Here is a 26,396-nt window from a genome sequence, read left to right on the forward strand (position 1 = left end):
TGTGTGCAGGTCTACCAGAAGATGGAGCTCTATTATCAATTTTAAGGTAACTTAAAAGTTAGCAATCAAGTAGAATTTTTTTTGAAAGAATTTGCTTGGGGGAAAAATGACAGGTTGCCACCACAGATAAAAGAAGTTCTTCCTCTATCCTTTTATATTGTTACTCAGTGGACTATTGTTACTCAGTTGTACAATGATGATCTTTACACTAACAATAATTCAATAACAATTTGACCTGAAACAAGTTTGAAAAATAAAGAACAAATGAATTGATGACTGACTGAAATACATCTTTAGTTTGGTTCTTACATCTCTGTAACCTTAAATAAAATTAGAATTGTAAATTTATTCACCCAGAACCACCTTCCTAAAAAAAAATTGTAGATGGAGGAAATGGAATGAAAGGAAATAGAAGAATGAAATGGAAGCATTACAAGACTCCATTAAGGATAGTGTGCAACCAAAGTCTTAGTTCTGATTTTAATCTTAGCTTGTAGGAATTCAACGTATTTGGTTAGGGTGACCATTTTATACCTCTCATCCAATATTAGTCTCCTTTGTAGTCTGATCCAAATGAGTATTGTTTTCACTAGGTTGGTTTGGTTAAAATTGGGACTTGGAATGAAGGAGCTCCTCATGTGCACAAGTGATGTGCATGGGAAACAATTATTGTTCTGGTTAGCCTATCTTTTTTATTTAAATATGATGGCCTTGATTATACATTAAGGATGATGGTCCAGCTATGACTATTCAGTTGTTGAGGATTAAATCAGCTAGCGACATTTAGAGTTGCCTAAGCACAGTTAAATGTGGTCATCAGGAAGTTGTTGCCTGTGTTTCCTCACTGTTCCAGGGCCACGATGTAACAGTATCTTACTGAGGGAGTTGGCATTCATGTACACCAAGAGGTGTGAATTTGTTGTACCTGGCAACTGGATTTTCAGAGAATGTGACAGAAAATATTTCCAGTTCTGATGAAGGATCATTGACCAGAAACATTAACTCTCTCTCTCTCTCCACAAATGCTGCCTTGCCTCCTAAGTACTTCCATTATTTTCTGCTTTTATTATAGATTTCCAACCTCTACAGTTTATTGATTTTCAGAAAAGATCAAGGCTTGGCTTTTCAAATGTTAGTGTATAGTATGTTATGTTTTAATTTGAAGTAATTCCCCAGCACTGAAAATTTACGAATTTGAAAACCCAATCTGTTGAATATTTAATTATTATTGAGGATTTTTAAAAGAGTTTTATTTCTTTTATTTTTCGCATCCTATTACAATTTTGTTCATGATTTAATGTTGAATTTAATATTCTGATTTACTGTTCCTAGTTTAGATCCTTTGTGGGTCAGTAGAGATTCTTAAATCTAATTGGTTAAGGAGAGGTGCTATTGTCTGCTCTTTTCACATAGGTTCCAGATCTTCTATAGTGCAGATCTACATTGTTTCTATTTTCTGATCATCTGAAATCATACTGCAAAAGCCCATTGAAAGTCTGTGGGTAAATGCAATAAACATTTGATCATTTTGACAGATACGTGGATAGTTTATGGGCCAAATGTGGGCAAATGGGATTAGCATAGGCTAATTTCGGTCAGCATGGATGTGATGGGCTGAAGGACCTGTTTCTATGCTATATAACTCTATGAATCTGTGATTTTATAACTGACCACAAAACTCGGGCCATTATTTTTAGCTATGCACCATCATGCCCAGAATATAATGATTGAAAACCAAAAATATTGTAAATAATGGAAAGCTAAGTTTGCTATTCTGATGAAGGATCATTGACCTCCACAGATTCTGCCTGACCTGCTGAGTATTCCAGTGCTAATATTTAAAATGTATAATAACTTTCACTTTTCTGGTAGTATTTTGTTATATTATCAATTCATCAATGTAGAAATAAAGGCATTTAACCTTTTATGTGGTAGGCCAGCTAACCAGACAGCTCAATCAGACAAGGTTGAACTCTCAGAAAAGAAATGATTTACTAAATAAAAAATGTAATGAACATAATTGTCTTCAGCTGGATGATTGTTGCCAGAATTCATCATGTTGCAGTCTGTTTAGTACAGGTCATCCATAAATATCTTTGTCATTATTGTCGGGTTTTAGATTTTTACTTATTTGCTGGGAAATGGATTTCAGCTTAACAAAACACTAACTTAATTATGAATTAGATTCCCTTCAAGACTGAATGACTAGCCTTGAAAGAGAAATTGATAGACCAAGTGAGCAAAGCCAAGTGAAAATAGGAGGATATCCACTTTGGACAAAAAAGAAAACTTTGTCATTGGAAAATGCAATGACATATTAGCTGTGGAGGCATAGACTAATTTGGGTGGCCATTGTTAGAAATTGCTAAAAATTGATGGACCAGTACAAAAATAACTAAAAAAAGGTTGATGGAATATTAGGCTTTATCCATTGGGGCTGAAATGCAAAGTTGTATAGCTATAGAATGTTAGACCCCTTCTAGACTCTGGACTCTACTGTTCCAGAGGCACCATACCTTAGAAAATAGTGCCATTGGAGAGGTTGCAATGCAGGCACATCAAAATATTACTATAAGTGTTAAATCTGAGAACACTCTGGTCTTGGATATGTAGCTCAACTTCCTCAGAGTCTATTGCATGGACTGTACTTGCATGCCCTCTAGTACAGTAAAACTCCAATAACTCAATACACTTGGGACTTTGGTAATGCTGGTTTAGCAGATTTTTCAGATTGCTAGATGTTAGTACTATTAATAACCCAAAAAACTTTAATTGTACTTTCTTAACATGTTACAGAGCATATAATAAATTTTTCATTAAACTCTGAGTTTAAAGAAAGTGGGAAGTAGAATCCAGTGAGTTTCAGCTTCTATGTTTAAGCATACAAGCACTCTTAACCCTGACTTCACTCGCAAGCCTACCCATGTTCTTACCCCACCCCCGGCGTTCCGGACTTCAGTTTGGCCACACAACCCCCTCCTCCCCCCACCCCCCCCCCCCCCCCCCCCCCCCCACTGCCTGGAGCCCATCCCTGACTGCACACCTGGCCCACATTCTGGACTGCAAATGCTGGACTATTGGGATTTCTGAGCAATCGCATACTGGATTATCAGAGTTTTAGTAATATATTCCTTTACCAAGCATAAAGAATGATCCAACTGAAGTTTTTTAGATGATTAAAAAATTTGATGGGGAAGTCCGATAGGACAAAACAGCTAAAAGGAGGAGGTTCCAAGAACATCCCATTTTGCAATGACAGCATGTGACTGCTAAAGACAGGGTTTCAGCTATGCTTCAGCCAGAATTGCTGAGTGGATGATCTGTTTAAGCTTCTCCCAAGAGAAAGCTTAAACCATCAAAGAAACCAATCTTCAGCCAATTTGATTCAAGAAATGGCTGACAGCACTAAGTATAGCAAAGGCGATAGAACAGGACAACATACCCGCTGTATTATTGTAGGTCTGGTTCACCAGGACCACTCACCTCCAGAACTCATCACGTCTTGGTGCAAACCTGGAACAAAGACCACAGAGATGTTGATAATAACTGCCTTTGACATCAAGGCAGTAAGGAGCCCTAGCAAAACTGAAAGTAATAAACAATATGGAGAAAGGACTCCAGTGGTTGGTGCCTTACCTCATAAAGGAAGTTGTGGACACAGCTCAGCACATCATGGAAACCTGCCTTCCCTCCATGGACTCGTAACACCAGTCTCAAGGACAGTTTCTACCCCGCTGGTATAAGACTATTGAATGGACCTCTTGTATAATAAGGTGTACTCTTGACCTCACAATCTACCTCGTTATGACCGTGCACCTTATTGTCTACATGCACTGCACTTTCTCTGTAGCTGTTACACTTTATTCTGTATTTTGTATTGTTTTACCTTGTACTCCCTCAATGCACTGTGTAATGAATTGATCTGTATGAAGGGTATGCAAGACAAGTTTTCACTGTACCTTGGTACAAGTGACAATAATATTCCAATCCCAAATGGTTATGGTTGTTGGAAACCAATCATCCTTGTTCCCAAGATTTCATTGCAGGAATGTCTCAGTGCAATCTCTTAGACCCAGTCATCTTCAGATGCTTTAACTGTGACCTTCCTTCCATCATGAAGTCAGGAGTAGGGATGTTCACAAACAATTGCAGAATATTCAACTCTGTTCCCATGGATGCAGAAAGACCTAGACAACATCTCAGGCATAGGTTGATAAGTGGCATGTAACAAATCCAGAGTGTGAGGAAATACTCTCCATTTGCCTGGATGAGTTTAGCCACAGGAAGCTCAAAACCATCTATCAACACAAAACATCCATCCCCTTCACTACCAGCACTCAGTAGTTGCAGTATGCACCAACTACAAAATGCATTGCTGTTCTGCACCTTTACTACTCTGACAGCACCTCCCAAATCTGTGACCTTAACCATTGAGAACAAGGATTTTAGATGCTTGAGAACACCACCATTTACTTGTTCCCCTCCAAGTTACACACCATCCAGAACTGGAAGTATTTCACAGTTCCTTCATTGTTGCTGTCTAAGTTCTAAAACTCCCTCCCAGATAGAAATGTGGGACACCTTCAGCTGAAGGATTGCAATGGTTCCCACAGGTGGCTCACCACCACCTCTGTGAATGCAGTAATGCTGGCTTTACCAGCAATGCACAGATACTGGGGGGAAAAAAAGCCCTTTAGAATAAGAGGTATGGTATTCGGATATCCACAAGTAGTATAATAGTATCCAGCAAGTTAGTATAAATTTGGAACTTGAACCTCATAGTCAGTTGAGACTGATAGTTTAATTTTAAAAAATCTAAGGTATTAAGAGTTGCAGAACCAATGTACAGATGGAATTAAGGTAAATATCACATATGAGCTCTCAGCTAATTGGCCTGCTCCTGCTCTTATTTTTTTGAAGGTAGATGAGCCAACTAGGATTTTATTTAGGATAAATTAGCTAATATTCACTTGCAGTAGTTAGGAGGATCAGTTCTTTGCCTCAATAGATGATAGCCTCCCTTTAGCAAAAGTGCCAATTGCTAATGCATTTTTATGTAGTGATATACTTGGGTATTTCCATATGGGTGGGAAAAGCAGAGTATTGCTTTGGCTACTTGCTTCTAGCTTGATAATATACTTAAAATAGATTGCTGTCTTACTGATCCGTGTCCCTGGAAAATAAAAAAGGAAGGAATAGAATGGGAAAACTGGTTTAAAAACATTCAAGTATTTTTCTTTGCTTTTCCCTGCTAAATATGCTGATCAAATGTATTCATCGGAGAGTAGAAATGCGAAGCTGTTGAGAAACAACTAGAAAAATCTGATTTACTTTGGTCGTGGGGAGATTTGACATTTCCAACAGAGGTTCAGGCTCTGATGGAATGACACTCAAGAAACTTGAAACAAGAAAAATGCCTGCCTAAAAATTCAGTGGAGGAAACTGCTAATCTGATTGGCAGTTGCTCTTTGTGGAATTTGTACATTTTATCTATTTTGAATTCAGTTGTCATAATTCAATTTTTCAACAGCAGTGGAAAAATGATGTAACCAGTTTGATAATTTTGTCAGTATCCTGTGCAATTGTGTATTTGGATATATGTTTGCATTTTGTAGTATTCTAGATTTCAGATAAATGAAAGAACGATAAGTAAAATAAAAGATGCATTCAAGATGCAGAGGATGTTTGAATGTTTAAAGTGAAATAGAAGAAGCTTGGAAATACTGCTTAAAAGTATACACATCCTCTAGGTATAGGGCATATTATTTCTCTTAATTTCACTCGTCATGTTTCTTTTGCCTTAAGTAATTATCGCTCTTCAATTTACTGCATTTAATTCCTTCACACATTATTCATTTTCTCATTTAGATGCTCTTTTTCCCCCTTCCCTTCAGTTGTTATGTTTCCCATTTTTAAATTGTTCAGGTTCTGATGAAAGATCATCTAAAATGATAATCCATATGTGACCATTTGGAGTCATTCAAAATGAAATAGTGAAAGTCCAGGGCCAAGATGTTCCCTTAAGAGTGAGAGTTAAGGCCAACAAATCCAAGGAAATCTTGGATGTCAGTGGTTATCAAGGATTGGATAAGAGGAATTAAAGGTAGTTTATGGCAGATATAGAGAACTGAAAACAGGAGCATAGAAAGTAATGTAATTAGGAAGGCAAAGAGGGGGCCCCTAAAGTGCACTGTGGGCATATTTAAGGAAAATCCCAAAGCATCTTCAAGTGTATTAAGGATGCAGGGGTAATCAGGGAAATGTTAGGGCTTATTAGGAACCAAATGGCAGTCTGTGCATTGGCCAGAGGATATAGCTGAAGGCTTAAGTAAGTACTTCTCATCTGTGTGGAAAAGACATTGTAGTTGGAGAGATTGGGGAAGGGAACAGTGGAATTCTAGAACAAATTACCATAAAAAAGGAGGCATCAGATGTCTTAGCAGGCATAAAACTAGATCAATTTCCAGGGGCTGATGGAATGTATCCCAGGCTGCCATGGGGGATAAAGGAGGAGATTGCTGAGACTCTGACAGAAATTTTCAAATTTTCTCTGGCCACAGAAGAGGTGCTAGATAATTGCAAGACAGCAAATTTGATATATTTTAGTCAAGAGAGGCATCTGGGAAAAGCCAGGTAATTACAGTCTGGTGAGTCTAACATCAATAGTAGGAAACTTACTGGAAAAATTTCTGAAGGACAGTATTAATCTGCACTTGGAGAGGCAAGGATTAATCAAGGATAAGAGGGGATTCTGTGTGACTAAATTGATTGAACTTTTTGAAGAGGGAAGTAAGTGTTTTGATGAGGATAGAGTGCTTGATGCAGTCTGCTTGATCTTCCATAATGCTTTTGACAGGTCTCGCAGCCTTGTCTTAATTTTATGGGCTTCAAGCTTCATGACAGACCCATTATGTGCCACTTTATCAAATGCTTTTTGGAAGACCATATACCACCATATTTCAACCATATTTCCTTCTTCGGTCCTCACTGTAGTTTCATCAATAAACTCTATCAAGTTGTTTGGTCTTTAACCAGTCTGTGCTGGCTTCCATTAATCAATCCATATTTGTTCAAGTGGCTGCTAATTCTGCCACTAGTTATCATTTACAGAACTTTCCCTATGACTTTTTTTTAAAAGTCTGTAGTTATGAGCTTATCCTTGCACCCTTTTTTTGAATAAGGATGTTACATTTGTAATTATCCAGTCCTCAAGCACAACACCTGAATTTATAGATGTTTGAAAGTTTATGCCCAGGGCTTCTGCAATTTCCTCCCTTACTTCCCTCAGTAGCCAACGATGCATCTCATCTAAACCATGTGATTTATCCACTTTAACTGCAGCTGCCTTTCTAGTACCTTTGACTTATTAGTCTTTAGTACATCCAGGAACATTTCCTGCTCTCTTTTACTTTGTCTTTTTTCCCTACTATTTATAATATATTCAGATTTACTGATGTTACAAAGCTCAGCAGCATGTGGACTGTGAGGAGTATGCAGAGAGGCTTCAGAGTTATGCAGATACGTTAAATAAATGGACAAGGACATGGCAAATGGTATACAATGTGGACAATGGTAAGAGAGTGAAGGTTCACAGAGACCAGAATGACTTTGTACATGAATCACCTCAAGGTAATATGAAGGTTCAATAAGCAATTTAGAGGACAAATGTTATGTTGGAGAGAGGATTTGAGTACATAGGTAGAAACGTCTTGCCCCAATAATAGTCCTGGTGAAGCAGCATCTGGAATATTGTGTACGTGTTTGGCCTCCCTATCTAAGGAAGGATATACTTATGATAGAGGTAATACAATGAAGGATCACTATTTTGATTCTTGGGATGGTGGGTTGTCATGTGAGGAGAGATTAAACAGAATAGGCGAGTGCTGCCTTGAGTTTAGAAGAATGAGAGGTGATCTCATTCAAATGTAAGAAAATTCTTAAGGAGTTTGACAGGGTGGATGAGGGATTGATGGTTTCCTCAGCTGGGACATCAAAATAAGGAACTGCCCATTCAGGACGTGAGAAGAAATTTCTTCACCCAGAGGCTGGTGAATCTTTTGGAATTCACTTACTAAGGGGGCTGTGGAGGCTTAGTCACTGAGTGTATTCAAATTAAGTATTCATAGATCTTTGGATATGCAAGTAGTTGAGGGATATAGGAAGCCCCAGTGTGTAAAAGGACTGCAGCCTCCAACTTTCTAACTAATGGGTGAGACTAATTAATGCTGACCCTTGGGAACTGGATAGACTGTGGATTCAAACTCTAGCTTGTATAATTGTTTGATATTGTTCGATATATTTGTACATGACATTGTCCTGTCTTGGTTTTATAGGTAAATTGCCTCATAAACTATGCTTTAGCTCTTCATGCTTGGTCTTGCTATAAAATACGTTTTTGAATACTTGCTTTTGCTATTCCTAATAGCTCCATTAAACTATCTAAGTGCCATTTAATGTATTTTCTGTTTCTGAAACCAATAATTTGATCATTAAATTATGAAATCTCTCTTGTATGTTAGATGGTTTCTCAAATCAATATGAGTAACAGAGTCAATGGTATATAATGGAGTATTTATGTCCATATCTCTCATGCGGCACAAGTGCAATGACTTCCAAGTGGTACAGTCAACTATTTCTATTTTATTATTGTCACTCTTGGTTATTATTGTAAGTTTGTGACAATTTCACCATAGATTCAAAAGGTTAAAACTCTCCCCAGATGCCTAAGCACAGTAATCTATCCTGATTACTTGAGTGTAATATTTAGGAAGCTGTATTGTCAGAACTACTCTTAAGGCATTAAACTTCATTTTCAGCCATACGCAAGAACAATCCCTTAGTACTATTTTGAAGATGAGTTACCCTGGTTTTCTACCAAAAGCAAACTGGGTGAAATGTTTCCTACCCTACAATAATTGGAATGTCGCATGAAGCAATCCAAAAAATATATACTATTCGCTGTAAAGTGTTGGAGATGTCTCAGAAATGACTCGAATGGTACTAAATTCAAAGTAAAAAAAAAATTGCATGTGCTGGAAATCTATAGCAAGTCTTTTTAAAAAGTCTTTGAAGTTAGTAGTAACTGATATATTAAACAGTGACATAACAAAAGCTTTACAGTTTTAAAATGTATTGTATTTATTATCCCTAGTTTTACTGTGTGTACACTCTTTCATATTGTATTGAATAAAAGTTTTCCCTGTTGTCAGAGATCTGAATTGACTGGAGCCAGTATTAATGGTGTCACTATAGATGAAGACAACCACATTCGCACTCTTCTGGTGTGAAGATTGGCAAGAATATAGGCTGCCTATTTGGGGGGGGGGGGGGGGGGGGAAGAAAACACAGGGACTGTTGATACTCATTCAAATCCAACTAATTACTGACCATCGGCCTGTTAGTCATCAGCAGAGTAATGGCAGATTTGTTCAGACTGATACCAGCCCCTGGCAAGGTGCTCCTGAGATAATATTTAAAGTAACTGTACAGATTATCCTTTTTTCCCGGCCTCAGCTCTCAAGGCAGTAGTATTCTACTCTGACCTGTCCACTAAGTGTTTTCAACAGCATTTCTTCAATGCTTTGTTGTCTGCACGCTCAAGGATCTCAACTTTGCAGTTATCTCCAGGAACCTGCCAGTGAATGATTACAAAGTGCAGAGCTGGTTAATGTGCTTTTTGTTTTGAGAGTTCACATCTCAGGATTGTAGAGGAGAGATGTAGATTGTCAGTTTGTGGAGAGAGACACTGGGTTTATTGAGGATCAAGGTTAATTGAAAATAAAGATTAGTAGCATGGTGATAGAATGGAGTTTGGTTTCAGTGAGATAGTCATTCCTGGTAGGAATGGATTTGCTCATCTAATTCCATGCATAACAATTTGCCAAAACAGCAGTAAATTCAGACTGTGGTGCTGCCAAACACAATCCAATGCCATCTTCAAATTTGCCAATGACACTACTGTTGTTGGACGAATCACACGTGGCAATGAGTCAGCTTACTGGAGCGAGATAGGCCACCTGGTTGAGTGGTGCTGCAACAACAACCTCTCACTCAACATCAGCAAATCTAAAGAGCTGATTGTTGACTTCAGGAAGGGGAAGGAGGGCGAACGTGCACCAGTCTACATTGGGGGGATTGGCGATGGAGAGAGTCAGCAGCTTGAAATTCCTGGGCGTTAACATTATCAGATGAACTGTCCTGGGCCCAGCACATAGGTGCAATCAAAAGGAAAGCACGCCAGCGTCTTTTTTTTTCTTAGGAGGTTAAGGAGGTTTGGCATGTCACTAAACATTCTAACAAACTTCTACAGATGTACTGTTGAAAGTATCCTGACTGGTTGCATCATGGTATGGCAATTCGAATGTGCAGGAATGCAAGAAGCTGCAGAGAGTAGTGGACTCTGCTCAATACATCATGGGCACGTCCCTCCCCACCATTGGTAGTTTCTACAGGAGGCACTGCCTCAAGAAGGCAACATCCATCATCAAAGATACCTACCATCTGGGCCATGCCATCTTCTTGCAGCTACCATCAGGCAGAAGGTGCAGAAGCCTGAAGTCCCACACCACCAGGTTCAAGAACAGCTGCTTCCCTTCAACCGTTCGGTTCTTGAACCAACCAGCAAAGCTCTAATTACCACTACAGTTTAGCAACACTATGACCACTCTGATCACTTTGCGCTAAAATGGACTTTGCTTTTCTTTGTTCTAATTGTGTTTTTTTTCTTGTAAAAATTGTGTATAATTTATGTTTAACATGTTCTTCTTGTGAATGCTGCTTATATGATGCTATGTGCCTGTGATGCTGCTGCAAGTAAGTTTTTCATTGCACCTATGCATACATGTACTTGTGCATATAACAATAAACTCGACTTTGGACTATTAGTTTAAAGTCTCTCTCACCTATCCCCTAGTAATTGGGATTCAGTAATGCACTCACACATATACATGCATCTGTTATAGAGTCATAATCAGACAGCAAGGAAATAAACTTTTCAACTCTTATGGCATGCTTGCCTTCATTAGTCAAGGCATTGAGTTCAAGATCCAGGAAGTTATGTTACTTTATACAACTCTGGTGAGGCCACATTTAGAGTATTGCATTCAATTCTGGTCGCCTCATTATAGGAAGTATGTGGAGGCTTTGAGAGAGTGCAGAGGAGGTTTACCAGGATGCTGCCTGGTTTGGAGGACATGTGCTATGAAGAGAGGTTAGACAAGCTGTGGCTGTTTTCTCTAGAGCGGCAGAGGCTGAGGGGAGGTTTGATAGAAGTTTATAAAATTATATGAGGCATAGATAGAATAGACAGCCAGTATCTTTTTCCCAGGATTGAAACATCTAATACCAGAGGACATGTACTTCAGGTGAGAGGGGGAAAGTACAAAGGAGATGTGCGAGGCAAGTTTTTTATTACACAGTGTTGGGTGCCTGGAATGCACTACCAGGGGTGGTGGTGGAGGCAGATAGCATTGGAATGTTTAAAAGGCTCTTAGAAAGGCACATGAATGTGCAGAGAAGGGCAGGATATGCTCAGTGTGTGGGGAAGAAGGATTAGATTAATTAGAAATTATTGGTTTAATTAGTTCGGCACAACATCTTGGGCTGAAGGGCCTGTCCTGTGCTGTATTTTTCTATGTTCTATATGTGTCCATGCTGGCCACATACATACTAATCTCATATTTCAGCACTCGGCCCCTAGCCTTCTAGATATTTATTTATTAGTCACATGTACATTGAAAGACACAGTGAAATGCATCTTTTTACGTTACTGAGAACATGCAGGGGGGCAGCCCGCAAGTGTTGTCACTCTTCCGGCGCCAACATATTCCATGGCATTTCAGGTGCACATCTGCATATTTCTTAAATGTTGTGAGACTACCTGTTCTTCCACCCCTCAGGCAATGTATTCCAGATTTCAACCACTCTTTGGATGAAAATATCCTTCCTCAAATTCCCTCTAAATCTCCTCCCTCCACATTGGTGCTAAGGGAAAACGTTTTGCACTATCCATGTTATCTGTGCCCCCTCATAATTTCGTGCACCTCAGTCGGGTATCTCTTTAGCCTTCTCTGCTCCAAAGAAAACAAGCCCAGCCTTTGCAAACTCTCTTCATAGTAAAAATGCAACATCCCAGGCAACGTCCTGGTGAATCCCCTTTGCACCCCTACAGTCCAATCACATCCTTCCTACAGTGTGGCAACCAGAACTGGTTCATTCATTTATTAGAGAAAAAGGTATTCCATGTGTCAAACATAGAACAGTACAGCACAGGAACAGGGCCTTCAGCCCACATGTCTGTGCCGAACATGATGACGAATTAAACTAATTCTTCTGCCTGTATGTGATCAATATCCCTCCATTCCCTGCATATTAGTGTCTAACAGCCTCTTAAATGCCACTATTGTATCTGCTTCCACCACTTCTGGCAGCTCATTCCAGGCACCTACTGCTCTGTGTATTTAAGAAAAAACTTGCCTCGTATAAGTCCTTTAAGCTTTCTAGTTCTGACAGAATGTGACTAGTGCTCAATTAACTTCACAGTTACCTGGAGAAAATATATTAAAGATACATTCAGCAAGTAATCTCAAAAAGACAACAAAGGTAAGCTTGGGAATTAGATATGTATCGATGTAGCAGCAGATTGGGGAAAAGAGACCACAGGGACAAAATTCACTTTACTCTGCATCATGCACTGCTAGAGTTAATAATAGTTGATACTGACAGAGAATGGATGAAATGGGGAAAATGTTCTTCAAGAATGCTCTGGTTTCATGCACAATACTTCATGAAAATCACTATTTGCAGTTCTTTATTTTAGTCAATTTAAGCATACATAGAGTATTACTTACCTGCATAAAAAATAGTGCCTAGATCAAGACCCAAGGCCTACAGAACAAGACATCACTGAGATTTAAACATAACTGGAGCAAAGAATGGACAAACCCAGGAGCACTGGCTGGAAATTCTTGTCAGAGTATGTAGCTTGAGTATTATTTATTTTTCTGAAGCCTACTCTGTCTCTCTTCACAATTCCTCATTCCAGGTAACATCCCACTCCAGTACAAGCACATCCTCCCGATTAGGTAGTGACCAGAATTGCTTCATTCATTTATTAAAGAAAAAAAAAATCCACATGTAGGTCTAACAAACTATGACTAGTCCTCAATAAACTTAACTAATCACTAGGAGAAAATATCCAGTTCAATTTAAATGTCAGTGTTTAAACATTGTCAATTTAAAAGTTGGATCTGAATTTTTTTTTATTATTCATTCAAAGGATGTGGGATTCACAGGCTGAGCCAACATTTATTTACCCATCCCTAATTGCCCTTGAGGAGATGGTGGTGAGCTGCCTTCTTGAATCAATGCAGTCCTTGAGGTATACCCATAATTCTATTAGAGAGGGAGTTCCAGGATTTTGACCAACCCACAGTGAAGGAATGGTGATATTATTTCCAAGTCGGGATTGTGTGTGGCTTGGAGGCAACTTCCAAATTGTGGTGTTTTCAAGCTTTTGCTGCACTTGTTTTTCTAGCTGGTAGAAGTGGTGGATTTGGAAGGTGTTGTTTAAGGAGTCTTGGTGAGTTGCTAGTGCATGCTGTAATGATATAAACTGCTGCTGCTACACATCGGTAATGGAGTGGGTGAATGGTTGTGGACAGGCTTTGGGGAATTAGGAAGTGAGTTACTCACCATTAGGATTCCTAGCCCCTGACCTCCTCCTGCAGCCACATTGTGTGTGTGGCTATTCCAGTACAGTTTCTGGTCATTGTAATCCCCAGGATATTGCTAGTGATGGTAATGCCATTGAATGACAAGGGGCGATAGTTGGATTTTCTCTTGTTGGATATCACCATTGCCTGCACTTGTATAGTGTGAATGTTACTTGCCAACTATCAGCCCAGGCCTGCATTTAGATGTGGACTGCTTCATTATCTGAGGAAAATTAAGTTTGCCTCTTTGTGCTGCAATTTTTGTACATTTTTCTAATTTTAAAAATTCTAATGGGACATTGGGAATGATTTGGTATGATGTTTAACAAATAATCCAAGCATCAGAATGCTGACGTGTGTTCATTATCTTCTGTTCTGATAAGTTACACGCTGCTGGGTATATATAATATCTTTCATTGCACAAGCATGCGCTTTCCTGCAGAACTTCAAGTGATTCAGCTTTAATGAATTTATTGTTTCTTTATGTAGGACTAAGGGCAATTGGTGGTTGAGTTTCACAGTGGGATGGAGGTGAAGGAAGAGATCCAGAAAATTTTAAGCTTTTTTTTTTCAAAAGACCATACCCAACTTCAGCAGAGAACATATTTTCCTCGATTCACTAGTGAATTTAGTTGTTCAAGTTGTTGGTGAGCTGGAGTAAAGTGTGCACTGTGAGTGGTCGTGGTATTAAAAAAGATTGTTTTGCATTGAACTTGAAACCTTTCAACTGTTCCTAACGGGAATCCTGAAATATTATTAATTTTTTTAAGTGGAAAATTGCCAAATATCACCTGTCTGATTCTCGTTGAACTCATTTTTCATATGCTTGGATATTTTCTTCCAATTACTTTTTTATTGTAAAACTTTATGCATTTTCCTTAAATATTTAAAAATTATATACTGCATTAGTTTTACCTTGATTGTTGGAATTGCATCTGCTCCATTTGCCATTATAGCTTTTGCCTAGGAAAGGATTAGAGCCAGGTTTCTTTAGTGTTTTTAAAATATAACAATGTCAGATCTGGTATCCATGAAGCATAGAACTTTATTGCCTGAACTAATTTTGGAAAGAATTAGAATGCTTAATTTCCTGAGTGGAAATTAAAATTTCTCCTATAGGCAACTTTTGGCACCATGGTGACTGAGTATTTCTCTCAACACCCCATTTGTATGTGAACCAGCACTTAATGGTCAGTGTAGCCTGAAATAGACAGCAGTACTCTAGGGGGACCATAGAGTTGGTGGACAAAACATCCATGTAGTATTTATCAAGTTATGAAGTGACATTTAAATGAGGGGGCATAATAGGGCAGGATAAAGGGTCATGGTGGAGATGTGTGAGGTAATCTACTTTGAATCCAAAAGGCACAAGTCTTAATATTTGCCTAAGTTACCATGGAGCCATGGAACCATGGAGAGCAATAGGACCACCCCATTTTTTAAAGCATCTTTTCAACTGCCTGAAATTACAGACAAAAGAACCTAGGAAAATACTACTTTGTATGGTTTATTGACTCAACAAATAAAGTAACTGACCCATAAGGCGAGCCTTTCATCTGGTTCTTCATTGTGTATGCATTTGACATTAAAGAAAACAGGAATTCATTGTTATTCAAATCTTGACAGTTCATGGCTGGGTGAGTTTTACTTAATTTACAATGGTGGATAGTTTTGAGATGTCTGAAGAGGTGTGACTTTTTACAAATAACATAAGAAGATTTCTTTATTAGTCACATGTATATCAAAACACAGTGAAATAATATCATCAGTGTGTATCAAACTGATCAAAGCATTTGCATTGAAAAACTGATTTAAAAACATAAAAGAGTATTTAGCTAAATAAACACTGCAAGTTGAGGGATCTGTAACTATAGTAAAAAGTACCTATAGAACTCATTATTCCTAATCAACATCTATAAGTTTTTCTTTCTCACCAAAATTAATTAATACTCCACTTGTTGACTATGTTCCCCGCCCCCCACTTATTTCTATTTTCAGAAAGTTTTAGTTTACTATGACACTGAATTTACTGCACACATTCAATGATATGAAATTGCTTCAAATGTTACATTTTCTTCACAGAGGCACTTCAAAGAAGAAGTGCAACTCATTTTTATCGGTGATGAATATCAGCACATAATTTGCTGACTGAATTCTCTAAACGTGCCTAAAATGCATTTATTCACAAAAAATGTAAAATAACTGACGAAATTATTATTTTCGAGAGTAGCAATCGAAGAATATCTTCTAAATTGGAATGAATCCTGTTTTGAAGTGGGCAATATTTCTGTAAGGTTATTTTGTTAGGTTTACAACTGAAGACTCCAGAGACTTCATCAATGACAAAATTATACTTTGTACAGGTCTTTAATTTCCTGATAAATTGTATTTATTCTTCATAAAACATGGTATATGGGAACATGGACAGCTTGCTGTCTAGAAAAGTAGATGGTTAACTGCATCTCTGATAATGCTGCCATGTATCCAAACAACAAATGGTGACCACACAAAATAATCACTATAGGAACCTCTGTTGCTGATTATTTTTCTGTGCTTCCACACTCCTTATCAACTGGCTTCCATTCAGAAGCTATCAGATGCCATTCATATATTTTTTTTCTGGCTAAGTAAATAGTGAAAATGGATGCAACAACTAAACTCCAATAAGCAGCACAATAGTACACACATGAATACACAATGATGATGGGTATCCTTTGTGGCTTGGTTAGTAGTAACCTGGCTTGTGGGTTCAAATTCAAAAATCAATCCAGGGACCTGAACATAAAATATAAGCCAAGAAAATGCTATATTATTCAATGTGCTGCCTTTCAGAAGTGACCTTAAACCCATCTCTCCTTTTGGGTGCATGTGAAAGATTCCAAGGCACAATTTAAAGTATTGAATCAGCTGTAAATCTGTTTTTAGCGGGAATAACCCAAAGTTGTGAAAGATTCTATATAAATATAAGAAATTGAAGTAGGAATAAAAGGGGGCCCAGAGGAGGAGTGTGGATGGGCAGATGGAGTAAATGGGGGAGGGGAAAGAAATTGGGTAATAGGGGGCTAGATTGAGTGTAGAAGGAACTGGGTAGATCAGGAGGAGAGAGAATAGGGATAAGAGAAGCAGTTTACCTGAAACGGGACAACTTAATGTTCATGCCGTTGGGTTCCTCTAGTTTGTGTTTAGCCTTGCCCTGTCTATCACCCATCCTTGCCTGGATCCATCTACCTCTTCCTCCACCTCTTCACTTTTTTTATATTGGCTATTTCCCCCTATCTTTCAGCACAGATGAAGGTCCCGACCCAAAACGTCGACTGTCCATTTCCCTCCACAGAGGCTGCCTGACCCACTGAGTTCCTCCAGCATCTTGTTTGTTGCTATAGAAGCAGGCTGATAGGTATAGATACTCACAGCTTTGCCCCCGTCAGTCTGCATAGTGCCAAAGTATTGAGGAGTCGAGCATTAGTTCCGCACAGGGCTTTGGACTGAGCTTCAAGTCCATTAATTTTCAACAAGGAACAATGTGGCGTTACATTTAATTCAACATTGCACCAATGCACTTGCTAATATAGCATGAAATCTGTAAAGCTCATTTGATACACACTAACAATATACTCCATATGCGAATCATGTGATTACAAAGTATGACTAACTTGCAATTATGGTCACCATAGAGAAAATGCAAGACCTGATGGAGCAGATTATTGCTTCCAGGAGCTTATAAGTTCTCCAGCTAGGAAACACGGGAAGAATTAAATGTAGGAATCTTTAACAATACTATATTCAAACGAAATGAGAGAATTCCTGAGAAGCAGCAGATGTAAAATTTTCTGACATGAAGAAGCAAGCACCTACAGTACAAAAAAATGTGATAGATCTGATCTGCAGTTCCAAATAATATTAGTGTATAAATTTGTGGAGGGAGCCAGAGATATTGGCGTACACAATCATTGTTGCATTTTGCAGTAGGTGAACAACAATTGAATGAAATTCTAAGTGACATTACAGAGATTGTCTGAACATGTATTGGAAAGTTATGTAATACTGAAGACCCTTCATTTTATGTGTAAAGTGGAACACAAGAAAAACTGAGCAGGAGTAGGCCACCAGAACCCTTAAGCCTGTTCCACCATTCATATGATCATGGCTGATCTATGCTGGCCTCAACTCCTCTTCTGTGCCAGTTCCCATAACCCTCAATTCTTTGATCTTTAAAATATTTATCCATCTTCACCTTAATTATATCTGATGATCTGGCCTCCACCATCCTAAGCTGCAGAGAAATCTAGAGATTCACTATCCTCTAAGAGAAGAAACTTCTATGCACCTCAGTTTTAAATGACCAACTGCTTATTTTGCAGCTATAGCCCCTTTCTTGTGACTTTTCCACTAGTGAAAACATCTCAACAACTGTCCTGTCAGGCTCCCATAAGATCTTATATGTTTGAAGAAGGTCACCCTTCATCCTTCTAAACTCCAAACATAAAGACCCAAACTTTCCAACATCTCTTGATATGACAACCCTCTCATCCCAGCTATTAGCCTGGCAAATCTCATCAAAGGAAGTAAATATAGCTACCAGCTCCCCTGAGAAAGATGGCATGAATTTTGAGTTCAGTTTGAAATTAATTGATATTAATCATTTTCTTTGGGTTGTAAAAATCAGTAAACAAGAGTGAGAGCAGTGCATTTACCTGCACAAGCTCTTGTGCTGAGCAATCAAAATTAATAACAGTACTGTTGCTAACTAGAAACTTTGTAGATTTAAAGTAAAGTCTATTCAAAATTTTAACAGCAAGAGAAATATCTTATTCTGGTCAGGTGCTGTGGCCACTTAACACCACCTAAGCACAACAGTAGCATTATGCACAATACTCACAAGGGGTATGAATGCAATGTTCTTTTAAAAGATGAACCACAAAGGCAGAATATCTTGAAAACTTTGCAGAAATAGAATTTTGCCTGAAATGATGAATTGATTAGTTGTTAACATCATAACCATCATAAAGGCTTACTGTTTGTTGTGTCTCAAAGCAACTTTAGCATAATTTTAATTATATTATAAGAACTGTCATTAAGTATTGTATCAACCAAATTCTATTCTATTGATTATTTTTTGTGCCTGTGTATTTGGTAAATGTAAAGACCATGTAAAAAAAATTAATCGTTCTTAGCAATGTAGCCGTGAGCAAATTTAGTAAACACATTAGACACCTAGGCTGTATTATGTAAGTTTTTATCATACATTAAGCTTATTGAAGTGAATATTAAGCGTTTGTAATCTTCAATGAATGTCGACAGTTTGGAAACATGAGCTATTGGAGGATCCTAGTCTGATATGTTTAACATTAGTGGTAACCTGTGGAGAGAGATGGACATATGGCCTACCAAAATTAAACTTGGACACTTTGAGACTCGGGCCACTCTAACTCCCAGGCCTGATACCTCCTGAACCTAACGTGAATGATGTGAAGCTGGTTTTCTGGTGGAAGCATAGCATACAGAGCACAGAGCTTCTGGCGAGTGCAGCAGAAAAGGTACCTAGCAGTTGAATGGGGCATTGGTGGGAGGCTTAGTGTTGGGAGACAAGTGGGGGAAACTCAGGCCAGGGGTTGTCCTAATTACATGGACATGGAAAAATAGCACAGACCATTTGAAACCATTTTCTTAAAACTCGTTTTGCCTTCTTCTGGGCCTCTGTTGCCAATCTTATTATCTCCTCAAGGACAATTAGGGAAAGGTAATAAATGCTAACAATGTACAAATCTCAAAATAAAACAAAAAAAAATAAAACTCGGTCACTGACTTACTACACCACTGCAGTTATTTTGATGCAGGTACTCCCACGGTGCTTTGGGTATAGACTTCCAGGATTTAGTCAGTACTGTGTGTGACTTGGAAAGGAACCCATGGGTGCTGGTCTTCCCTTGCACCTGCTGTTCTTAGTAGTAGAGGTCACTAGTTTGAGAGGTGACACCAAAGTAACCCTTGTTCATTTTGTATATGGTAAACCTGCAAATATAGTGCACAGGTGGTGGAAAAAATGAATGTGTATGGTGCCAGATGGATTGTGAATCAAGTAGGCTGCATTTTCTTGGCACTTGACAAGTTGCTTTTGACAGTATTGCTGGAGTTGTATTAAAATATGCGAGTGGAAAGTATTCAATCATGCTTCTGATGTGTGCTTTGTAGCTGATGGAAGTCTTTAGGGCATTGGAATAGAATTCAGTTCACTACAAGATCCCCAGCCTCTGAGCTGCCCGCAATACCACAGTATTTATGTGATCCACCTGAGATTCAAATCATTTGTGGTCCCTAGAACAAGGGGAAGTGGTCATTTGAAGATGGTTATCACCTGACACAATGGAATTAATTATTTCTTGCCGCTGTTCAGCCCATGCCTGAATGTGATTGAGGTTTTACAGCAAGCAGATGTGAGGTTCTTCATTTTCTAAGGAGTTGCAGATCAAATTGAACACTTCATAATCACTCGGACATAATCGAATGAAAGTCATTATTGACACAGCTAAGAAGGTTGGACCTAAGACACAAATCTGTGGAATCTCTGCAACAATATATTGGAATTCCTGAAATGATTGTCCTCCAATAATCACAACCATCTTCTTTGGATAAGGTATGACTCCAGCTAGTAGTGAGTTTTTCCCCTGGATTCCCATTGATTTCAATTCTACCAGGGTTCCTTAATGCCACACTTAGTCAAATGACTTCAAGGGCAGTCACTCCCACCTCACCTCTGGAAATCAGGTATTTTGACTGCCTTTGGACAGAAGATGGGGGAAAAAAAACAAACTGAGCATTTGGGAGCCAGTAATTGGTGAGCAAGTGCCCCTTGGTAGCACCAACAGCCACACCTTCCATCAACTTTCCAGTGACTGGGAGTAGACTGATGTGATGGCATTTAGATGGATTGGATTCATCCACCTTTCTAAAATCTTGGCATGTCTCTCCTTTCACGTGAATGTAAGACGTCTCCTTGTGCTACTAAAGTAGAGCAGCTGAGTGCTTCTGATATTCTGCCAGCACTTCTTTCAACTTCCATCAAACATAAACTTGACTATTAATATCATTACTGTTGGGTGTTTCCAGACATGCTTGCCTACAAGACAGTAATGATTATATTTCGCAGTTAATTCATTGAATCTAAATGAATTTGGAGCATCCCTAGGGTAATAAAGGTGCTCTACTAATATAAGTTTGCTCTTCTTCTAGATGCTGCAGTTCAGAGTAGCTGTGAATTTTTTTTTATATTTCATTGAATGTGATGAGTTGGTATATCAATTCAAGGTCTTAATCTTTATTAAACAATTTAGAGCTGATTTTCAAAATCATTTGTAACTCTGAATCACAGAGCATCTTTGAGAAACTCTATCAGATCTTTTCTCCTTGTCAAAATTTTTGCAGAACTGGCTTAGTTTAACAGGTTTTCCTTCTTTATTGACAGTCATATCAAGAGGCACAATAGGAAACATTTAATGTAGATTTCAATTAAGGGCCAGCTGCTCCCATCATGTTATGTGAATAATTGCCAAATTGCTTCTGGCAATAATGGGAGGAAGTACAGAGCACTCCAAATCAATTCAATGCCTGTAAAGGCTACTCCAGATTAGAAAAGAAGAATGGTTGATCTACAACTCAAAGCAGAGATCCTTCAGTAACAAGAAAAATTCTTTACATTACAAAATCTGATAACCATAATTGAAGGAAATAGTTTGATGATGAAAGACTATACCTTAGTTGCCATCTCTTCCAGACTGTCTTTTACTCAAAAGGTTGGACAGATAGAATAAGCAGTTCATGTAAATCATGGTTTAAGATTATCATTGACATAGAATTAAAGAGAGTGTAAATAAAGGTTACTAATTACCTTTAAAATACTCTTTTACAATGTTCAGGTGTGTTTTACCATTGATCATTACAGTTATTTCATCCTCCTCCACAGACCATTTTGCACAGGATGATGTTTTATGATCTGCACAAATTATTAGAGTCAATGTGACAAGGAAAGATGAGGAATTCTTGTTTTCTTAAATGTGTGTGACTTGAAGACCCAAAAGGTGACTCTATCTGCAATTAGCCATCATAGAAGTTCATTACAACTTCACATTAAATTTGTCAGTTTCTATTTTTTTTAATATTTCATTTTGGTGATGTTTTTTCCATTATTGTCATTTTTTTGGTTATTTGTGAACAACATCTTTAGACAAATGCATTAACTTCTGGTTTCTTTAATAACTTGCAACCAAATTGGTAATTAGAATTGGTGTCAGCTATATGCCATCACTACAAGAATTTGAATTGACCACCTCTCATTCTCCAACATCCTTTAGGCATATTTGCTGAGTTTAACAGAATGTAGTTGACATATTACATGTAATTTTGGTAAAAAGGCAGCATAAAATGAATGGAAAAGTTGTAATCTGGAGTCATTAGGGTATTACCCTATTCCCCAATCAAATCAATAGGTGCAAGATTTCCACTGCGCCCTTCCTCTTTCTCACCCCTCTTCCACCTCTGTGACCATGTGGAGTCCAATGATACTGTGAACTGATGGATTAAACCCTTTGGATTTGCACACTTTATTCTTCTTCAGGATTCAAACACCACGAGCAGGACTAACATGATAGCCACACATCCCTAGTCATTCATTGCCACCCACATATTGATATTCTGGGACTATTTTCCCCCAAGTTACCCAATTTTGTTTTTCATTCCATGTCCACAAACAAATGGTTTTTGTCAGTAGTCTATGTACAGTTTATGCATTCTTAAAAGTGCAATGTTAACACAGAATATACTATTGACAGTGTAGTATATTGCCAGCACAGGATTTTATTGTTAAAAGAAATTTTAACTATTAAATGTGGCTTACAGGGTTTTTTTTAAGGTACTATCAGTTGAAGTGGATTCAATTTCAATATATTTCCTTCTAGCACAACATTGCAAAAAAGGCAGGTTTTTCTTGCATCTCCACAATAGCATGAGTAACATTACAGAAACATGGGTTGTGTGCAGAATGTATTATTTCTTTAGCTACCAGTTAACTTTTTAAAATTCACATTCAGCTGATTTATTTTCAGTTATAGATTCCTTTGTAGATGTGAAATATCATTTTTCTTCCTTTGACAAAACTATTGATTCAGGTGCTTCAGATGAATATTCATAACTTGAGCATTTATGAGCATCCACACACCATGTAACCTTTAGCAATGGTGCACTGTAAGGGAATTACAAATGATCCTTTACCTTGTCTTCAGACACAATTTTTACGAAGGACTATTTCGTATAAGGGACTATTTCTAACAGAGTAGAAACTGGAAGGATCTGCCCTTTAGTTGGAGCAGCTAGAAATGGAAGTACTGCCTTTGGTAGAGGTGCTAGCAATTTCAGACCGAGATGAGGAGATGTTTCTTCAGTCAGAAGATTGTGAATCTTTAATAGTCGCTAGCCTCAAGGGCTATGGATATGCAATGCTGAAATTGATGGAAATTATGGGAAGCATGGATATGGCGATAGGGCAAGAAAACAGAATTGAATTGAAAGGTCAACCTTAATTTTATTACATGGCAGACTTCTTGACAGCCAGGATTTGCAACCTCCTGTATGCTTTGGAGACCTGGATTACCTGCAGCAAGCACCTCAAGGCACCGGAAAGGTACCAACAAAGCTTTCTGCAAAGTCTTTCAAGTTCACAGGAAGAATAAGTGAAGCAATGTTAGTGGCCTTTCCCAGGCCAACATCCCCAGCATTGAGTCATTTGGCCACATTGGTCAGGCCACGTCACTACAGATTCCCGACACAGATGTTCTGTTTTGAGCTCTGTCATGGGAATCAATTATGAAACAAAACAGGAATGTTCTCACAGCCCCCTTGAAGAAATGTAACACCCCTACTAACTCCTGGGAATCTCTGGCCTGAGATGCACAAAGTGGAGAAGGAGCATTTGGAATGGTATTGAGAACCTCAAGTCTGTGGTCACAGAAGCCTCATGTAAGCAGCATGCCACCTCACAAACTACTCACTCACCTGTTCCATCAGACACTTTCTACTCCACCTGTTGAAGAGTCTGCAGTTCCTGCATTAGCCCCATTGGCCACTTTCAAACCCTCAAACCCAAACTAGAAGCAAGTCATCCTTCATCCAGAAGAAGAAGAAATAGCAAATCAGGTCTGAGACACAATATTGCCTACTACTGCTTCTATTTCTTATATTGATAACAAAGCATTATGGTAAAATTACAGTAACAATGCTGTTTGATTACTGCTCTTTCACCTCCCTTTCCCTTCCTTCCTTCCTAATCTATATTTGATTTTTATTGAATTGACATTCTAACTTTGTAGCCTTTTTCAAACTTTTCTACTTTCTTCCATGACCTTAACTCCTATCTCTTGAGCTGGCTGAACAATTTTTAAAGTGATAGAGGGATACAGCCCAGAACCAGGCTATTCAGTCCAAAGAGTCCTTGCCAACCCTCAGAAAGGAGTATAAGTAATAATTTGAGAGGGAAATTATGCCAAAAAGAGGAACTATTTCCTGTTAATTAATTTTTCAGCAGAAGAGGTATCCTGTTGCGGTGTCTTGATAGTCCCAGAAAATCAAATAACCTATTGCTCAATTTTCTTCTGATATACCAATGTGTTTTGATGTATCTTTTACTGTGATAGATAATGAAGCCAAATTAAAACACATTTTCCATATTTTAATATTCAATACTTAAGAAATATATATAAAATTTACAGCACAAGTCTACCCAACAGGAATCAAGCAGCCCAGTGGCCTGTGTTTTTTATTGCAATTTTCAAGAACTAAACCTGCTCTCCTATACTGTTCGTTTAGCTCTTTATTCATCATATAGACTTGCAATTATATAGTGCCTTTAACAGGGAATTATTTTCCAAACTGCTTCTTGGAAAAATAAATTAACAGAATGGATGATTTAGAAAAGGTGACTGCCAGCTTGACTGTTAAAGGAGGAAAGAGGCGGGGTGTTTAATTTGGGCCAGTGGGACTGGGAAGAGGTGGATGTGAAGATGTTGAGATGATCAGTGTAAAAAGGCAGAATTGTAGGGTTTGAGGTGACTAGAAGTACAATGCTACCAGATTATGGGGGCATTGTATTTGTATAAAAGGATTTTAAGTTTGATGCATTGATAGTGTGGAACACACATTGTCATTGATGATCAGCATGCTAGTCATTGAGGAGACCAGGACGAGGGAGAATGGTCAGTCATAGAGCACAGAAACAGGTCCTTCAGCCCTCCAAGTTCATGCCAACCATCAAGCACCCATCTATGCTAATTTCATTTTATTCTTGAGAAACAAAGGACTGCAGATGCTGGAATCTAGATGAAAAATACGATGATGTTGGAGGAACTCAGATCATTCTCGGGTTTTATTCTCGCCACCTTACCACCTGCTCCTCCCAGATTCTACAGAGTAGGGGCAATTCACAGTGGCCAATTAAGCTACCAAACCACATGTATTTGGGGTATGGGAGTAAACCAGAACATCTGCAAGGAACCCACATGGTCAGAGGGAGAACATGTAAATTCCACACAAGTAACAATGGATTGAATCCAGGTTGCTGGAGCAGAGAGGCAGCAGATATACTAACTGCATCACTGTGCCACCCCAGTGTGGTGAGTTTTGGATGTTGAAGTAATGAAGATCAGAAGCCTAGAATGAAAGACATTAGAGAAGTAGGACAAGAAATTGAAATGTGCATTATAGCAGCACAATATGGGGTTGGGAGCCTGCACCATTTTTGTGCAAAGCTCCTGACAGTGATATTGTGTACAATGTCCCAATTACCATGATTGCACTCACAGAGAGGCCAAAGGTTCTTGTCATTGCATAGCATGGAGTTTACAGAGGAAGTTAGTTGGGCACCAGATGGGCATATGGAGAAGAAGTGAGGGAAAGTAGAAACAGTCAGGGAGAAGATTGGGGTTATTGTCAGAAGTAAGGCATGAGTCACAGCGAAGATTGGTGTTGGGCCTAAGGCATGAACAGTGAGAGTTGTGTGTTTGAGGTAAATGAGAAAGACGGAACTACCGGGGAAGATGGTTGCCTTTCGATTTTCCAGCAATAACCCAGGTAAGGATGAGCCCTCTTTAATTGATGCTTAGGTAGATCTCAGCCCTCTGGTTAAGACCTGCTTCAGTTTGCAGCCTGTCTGCACAATACAATTTTACACATGTCCTTTCATGTCATAAAATGATATAATAAATGTTGAAATGTGCACCACAAGCACACTAAGTACTCTGTTGTGTTTAACAATCTGATTTTTGATATCTTTTTGCTTTGCTCATGAAATCATTGCGTTTGACTTTCTGGATTATAGAGCCATAGATGATGAAATGTTTTACAAAAATTTGATTGGAATGAGCTGTCCTCCATAATTGAGTGATAGTCATGGAGGAATTGGAACTAATTGTGAAACCCAAAACAATGGTTTTAGTTTTCCTGACTTTAAAATTGAAGAAACTCTGACTTGATGCTGATGAGCTATTTATTAGAAAGATACTCTGATAGCACAGAAATGGGAATCAGTGTGGAGATTCATGTTTCCTTTATTTTTAAGAATGGAGTCAAATCTATCTGCAGTTTTTAAAACTGAGGAAAATAATAGCAGTAACTATGTGCATAATAGCATAATGAAAACAG

The 26,396-nt window shown here is 38.4% G+C and overlaps 1 protein-coding gene across 2 annotated transcripts in view; it reads left to right on the plus strand.

The window, feature by feature from the left end:
- The window catches only part of ttll11 (tubulin tyrosine ligase-like family, member 11), a 125,688-nt gene that overhangs the window by 23,642 nt on the left and 75,650 nt on the right, over positions 1-26,396 (plus strand). The gene's annotated exons all lie outside the window — the stretch shown is intronic.

Source organism: Pristis pectinata, chromosome 23 (genome assembly GCF_009764475.1).
Source record: "Pristis pectinata isolate sPriPec2 chromosome 23, sPriPec2.1.pri, whole genome shotgun sequence".
Lineage (NCBI taxonomy): Eukaryota > Metazoa > Chordata > Chondrichthyes > Rhinopristiformes > Pristidae > Pristis > Pristis pectinata.